Genomic DNA, 6208 nt, shown 5'->3' on the forward strand with positions numbered 1-6208 from the left:
ATTTAGGAGATAAGATAATTAAAAAAATTAAAGAATATATACTTAGAAGATAGCCTTCATCTTCTATGTCTCACATCAATTAGAAATAAGGTAACTAAAGAGTATTTATACTTATCTTACAAGTCCTACATCAACTATAAAATAAGATAATTAAAAAGTATAGTATTATAAATCTTTTTTTAAATTTTTAGCGGCAATTTTAAATGCCAGTAGCAAATAATACAAAAATTTATACACTTTTTTCGACCATTATAAGGGTTTTTACCAGCATATAAAATAATTGTCGGTAAATATTTTAACGATATTGCATACAATAGCTAATGTGTAAAATACCGATAAAAAATTTTATAGTAATTTTTATTGTCACTAAAAATTATATTAAATGCCACTAAATATCCATTATATTATTATTGTGCACCCACATATTTTACAGTATTCTTTCCTGTTGAGTTGAACTTTGTTTTTGTTTAAACGTCCATTCCAATCAAAGCAACAAGTTAGCGTCAACGGATTGTTATTTTTGCTCTCACATATGCTTTACATAAATATAAAATTTTATTATCATATATGACAAAATTAAGAGAAAAGCATATGTTACCTTACTTCTTTTATGATCGATATTTCCTCATATTTCAAAAGCTTATTATTTACTACCTTCCTTTTCGATTCTTGAATTCAGAGAATACATAATTGTTATTTTTCTTTATCTATTTTGTTATTTAATTATTAATATTGTTATGAAAACATTTTATTTTTTAATTTAATTTATAATAGTATCATCATTTTTATTGTTGATAATAATGTTATCCACTCAAATACAACTAAAAATATAACCAATAAATAACTTTTATATATTGTATTAAAAAAATCATACCAGTTTTATTAATTTCATATTTAAAATTACTTTGAATTATTATCATTTAAATAACTTTCCATTTTAATAAAAAAAAATAGTTTTAGAATAAAAGTATTCAAAAGTTAAATTAAACTCATCTTTAATTAATTAAATTTTAAAAAATTAAATTAAACTCAACTTTCTAACTATAAATAATAAAAAATATGAAAACTTTATACATCGATTACCAGTAGAATTAATGTAATAAGTGCCACCAATACGTTGCCAAATTGTTATAGAATACTAAATACAGATTAATTTCTTGATAGATACTTCTTTCCATCCTTTATATAAGAAACAAATAATAAAATCATCAAAACTAATAAAAATAATTAAAATAATTAGTTTGTATTAATAATCTTATAGAATTAGATTTCATTCCAAAAATACCTTTTAGATTGATTTGCTTAAATAGAGGTAACATTAAATAACACTATACCTAATTCTAGAGATAACTTTTTTCATCAATAAATATAACTTGTATTGTTAATGCATCAATAAATTGTGTAAGGGTATAAAAAAATTAATAATTAATAAATCTTAAAATAATTACATATTTTGTATAATTAAGACAAAAAAAAAATATGTAACCGTTTATTTCTTATACAAAGAACCAGAAGAAATATTTCACATTAGCAAGAATTAATCCTTTCATTATCCAATATTTATTGCTATATTAATTATTTTTAATTTTATATTTACTCACTAAAATAAACTAGTAACACAATGATTTTTAAACGCTTCATACATTACATATACTTAAAAATCACATGTTTTTCTCTTTTTTTTTCTTCCTATCATATCATATTACATGTTATATTTATATTTTTCTCACTTTTATATCTCTCTAGGTGTCATGCAGTACTTGGGTGTCAAAACAATATTTTTGTTTCATATAATTCGAGAAAAAAAGTTAAAAATAATCGGTTTAAAAAAATGAATCATAACATATATGCGTACCGTTGACAAGTCAAATTATAGGTTATGTTTTCGAACTAAAGTACTAACCTACTTTTATACTTTTGAATTTCTTGTTGGACTGGAAAACCTTTAGTCGTAACCAAGTTTTCTTCCTTCCTCAATACCTGAATGGCCTGAAGTCTTGTCTTCTTGTGTACATTGAAGCATTCAACTTCCTCTGCCACCAGTGGCTGATCACTTGGTCATGTCGTTGCTCGTATACATATTCATCCATTTCTTTTTCTGCTTCTTTAATTTTTCCATAACCGAAGCCAGTGATGTTCACTACCTCAATCACAGTTGTTCAAGCAACAAAACCTTCACTCCAAACAGCACCTACCAATCCAACCTCCAAACCCTTCTCACATCCCTATCTTCCCATGCAATCACCACACAATTCTACAACACCACATCTGGTGATGGAGACCAAACCATCTATGGCTCCTTCATGTGCCGTGGCGATGTCACAAACCACACGTGCCAAGAATGCATTACAACTGCAACCAAACAAATAGCCACGGTGTGTCCCCACTCCAAAGAGGCATTAATATGGTACCACGAATGTTTGGTTCGTTATTCCAACCGTTGTTTTTTCTCCACTTTGGACGAATGGCCCAGGTTCAGGTTCAATGATTATAACGTACGTAACGAACTCAACAAAGGAAGAAGGAAGCTATGGGTTCTGGTTGTTATCCAAAACGCTGAGTGATGCAGTGGGTGAGGCTGCGAATGCTGGTCCCGAGGGCACCAAGAAATTTGTAACAAAAAACGCTACCTTGCGTGGGTCTGAGAGAGTGTACACCCTAGTTCAGTGCACGCCGGATCTATCAAGCGAAGATTGCAGTAAGTGTTTGGGTGATATTATGAAAGATATTCCTTTGTGTTGTCTCGGAAGGATAGGTGGAATGGTTCTATATCCCAGCTGCACTTTGATGTTTGGGTTAAGACATTTCTACAGAGATGTTTCTTATTTCGTACACAGACAATCCCCACCACCAGAACCTTCAGGTAAAGTTCTCTGGTCAAGCTCCCTGATTAATTAATTCATAGTCGTATTCTTTGTCATGCTCATGTGCTTTGGTCAGCAACCAGCATAATTAGGATAAGAAAACAACACTCATTTTCGTCCATTCAATTTAAGTGCTTCCTAGCTTAGTCTTTTAAACAACTTTTTTCTGTTTTAAATATTTTAAATTAAATATGTATATATTTAAATTATTATATTTTTTTTTTAATTCTAGATAGTACTTTAAAGATTTAAAATATTACTGTATTATATTCGTGTTTACAAAGAATTAAATTAGTGTCAAGAAATATTTGAATAAATGATTCGGTCACTGAATAAATTATCCTTGAATATAATGATTGATTTAGTAACAACATATCTAAAGAAATTATAAGACTAATTTGTTAAAAAAATGTTAAGAGTAAGGTAATATAATGCATATAACTATGGAGGACTGATTTTTCGTCTGCGTGAGAGGATTTGAATATTTATTTTAATTTTTTTAAAAGGATAAAATATTTTCATAAATTAAATTCTTCTCCCTCCTCAATGGATTGAAAATATTATTATTATTATTATTATTATTATTATTATTATTATCCAACTTTTTATGTTATTTTTCATCATATCATCATCTATTACTTTCTATCTCTTCTTTTATTTCTTTTTCTTTTTTTTTTCTCACCCAAACAACGGAAAAAAATGAGGTATATGTTCATATTCTTCAGGATATATAGCAAATCCATTTGAATGAAAATATAAATCTTAATTCATTTATTTGCTATATATCTATTATATATTATTTTCTTTCTCTTATTTTTTTTAAATAATAAATTAAAAGGAAAAAATCATTTTCTTCTTTTATTTTTTTTATCCAATAACCATTGACTATTGGAAACCTATTCTTGTCAATGTGATTCCTTTCACACTGAAATTAATTAAAAGTGCTACGCTAAAAAAAATCATATATGATGTAAATAGGTGAGAGAAACAGCATATATGACCTTATAACTTAGCCTATATTAGGGCTCGGAGAAAATGCATTTTTTAGAATATAATTTAGATAATAATTGATACCATGACTCTAACATTTGTATTATAAAAAATGTTACATATATTATTATAAATATAACATAAATAAATATAAATTAATTATTTGACATATAATTACATACAATTTTAGTATTAATTTTAAATATAATTTAATAATATATATTATACATTATATTATATATTTATATACTTTTTAACAATATACTAATATATATATTATATTTATAGAAATTTTTTTTAATAACAAATATGTATATGTCACTACATAATATATATCACTATATCACAATTTTTTTAGGGATATTATATGCACTTGAATAATCTGCTAATTTCTTGTGTAGGAAATAAAAAGAGTTTGCTACGAGCAATTATTATAGTTGTCATCGTCCTTGTTTTGGTGATGCTAAGCTCTTTTCTATTTCATTTCATACGGAGAAAAGCAAGAAAGAGCAATTATAAGATTCTTCTTAGGGAAAACTGTACGTATTGCTATTCCAACAAAAATAACTAAACTTTAATTTACTATTATGCATTTATAAGCTCTAGAAGAGTTTGCAAACTTAAATTAACAATTTGAAAATATATTTGTTTAGTTGGTCATGAAAGCGTCAACCTAGAGGCGCTACGAATTGATTTGGCTATAATTCAAGTAGCAACAAATAACTTTTCACATGAAAATATGATTGGCAAAGGTGGATTTGGAGAAGTTTACAAGGTGAGAAAATAACATAAACTTCTTTATTTATGATTATGTTTTTCATTTTAATAATGATTTATATTTTTAGGGTATTCTTCCTTGTGGACAACATATAGCTGTTAAAAGTCTTTCAATAAGTTCTCGACAAGGTTTGGTTGAATTCAAAAATGAGATTTTATTGATAGCCAAGTTACAACATAGAAACCTTGTGGAGTTAATAGGTTTTTGCCTAGAAGAGCAAGAGAAGATTCTTATATACAAATACATGCCTAATGGAAGCCTTGACAACTTCTTATTCGGTTTGATTCTTAACTTAAACCTCTTAAATTTTGCATGATTTTCAATACATTATATCTTCAACTTTACAAAAATGTTTCACTTACTTTTATCATTCATTTAATAAATTATGATTGTAGATACTCGACAAAGGAAGTTAAGTTGGTCTGAGCGCTATAAGATTATAGAAGGAATTGTTCAAGGAGTTATTTATTTGCATGAACATTCTCGACTTAAAGTTATACATCGTGATCTCAAACCTAGTAATATTCTATTAGATGAAAACATGAATCCTAAAATATCAGATTTTGGTATGGCTAGAATTATTGAAATAGATCAAGATCGTGGAAAAACCAGACGAATAGTTGGAACATAGTAAGTTTCAAATTTTTACAATTAAGGATCTTTCCTTGTCACTTTTGTGCATTATATATCTAAGCTAATTTGTATAAACTTTTTTATACAGTGGTTATATGCCTCCAGAGTATGCAATGCTTGGACAATTTTCTGAAAAGTCAGATGTTTTTAGCTTTGGAGTTATGGTTCTAGAGATTATTTCGGGAAAAAAAAATATAAGTTCTCATAAATCACAATATACTTCAGACAGTCTCATAAACTATGTAAGTATAATAATTAGCATTATTTATTAAATTTCATACTTATAAATGTAAATCACATTAAATTGATTTGAATGCTAAAAAGAAAAAATAAATTAAATATTTAATCATATTTCATAAACTATTGCAGGTATGGAGACAATGGAAGAATCAAACACCGTTAAGCATATTGGACCCTGTTTTAAAAGAAAATTATTCAAAAATTGAAGTCATCAAATGTATTCAAATTGGTTTATTATGTGTTCAAGAAAATAAAAATAATAGACCCACAATGACAGAAATTATCTCATATCTTGATGGACGCATACTTGATTTGCCATCTCCACAAGAACCGGCATTTTTCTGGTCAGAAAAGAGAGATCAAAAAATGACTACACAACATTTTTCTATTAATGAGATGTCTATAAGTACATATTATGCTCGATAATAAGTTAATTCCATGTTTAATATCATTTTTGTTAGTTTCTTGTGTTTCTAATGTTGAATAAACTTTCACATAGTTATTTTCATTTTACAAAAGAAAAATAGAAGAAGAAGAAAAAAAAAACTAAGTTTTGTTTGACAAATTCAAATCACTAACTTATAGTAGAAAAACGTCTTTGATCAAAAGTGGTTTGATAATGACGTTTATCTCAATAATTTATGGATTCATTTTCACAGCCTTTGTTATTTTAATTAAATTCCTTTATTATCCTTTCACAAAT

General features: G+C 26.7%; 1 pseudogene across 1 annotated transcript; it reads left to right on the plus strand.

Annotated features, from left to right (window-relative positions):
• The first annotated feature begins 1898 nt into the window (after positions 1-1898).
• Positions 1899-5965, plus strand: LOC109795076 (cysteine-rich receptor-like protein kinase 19; annotated as a pseudogene). The gene is made up of 7 exons (XR_014428011.1): positions 1899-2863; positions 4256-4393; positions 4508-4629; positions 4700-4910; positions 5028-5262; positions 5354-5507; positions 5635-5965. The product of XR_014428011.1 is annotated as a cysteine-rich receptor-like protein kinase 19 (transcript).
• Positions 5966-6208: the final 243 nt, after the last annotated feature.

Source organism: Cajanus cajan, chromosome 7 (genome assembly GCF_000230855.2).
Source record: "Cajanus cajan strain Asha chromosome 7, NIPB_CcT2T_4, whole genome shotgun sequence".
In the NCBI taxonomy this organism is placed as follows: Eukaryota; Viridiplantae; Streptophyta; class Magnoliopsida; order Fabales; family Fabaceae; genus Cajanus; species Cajanus cajan.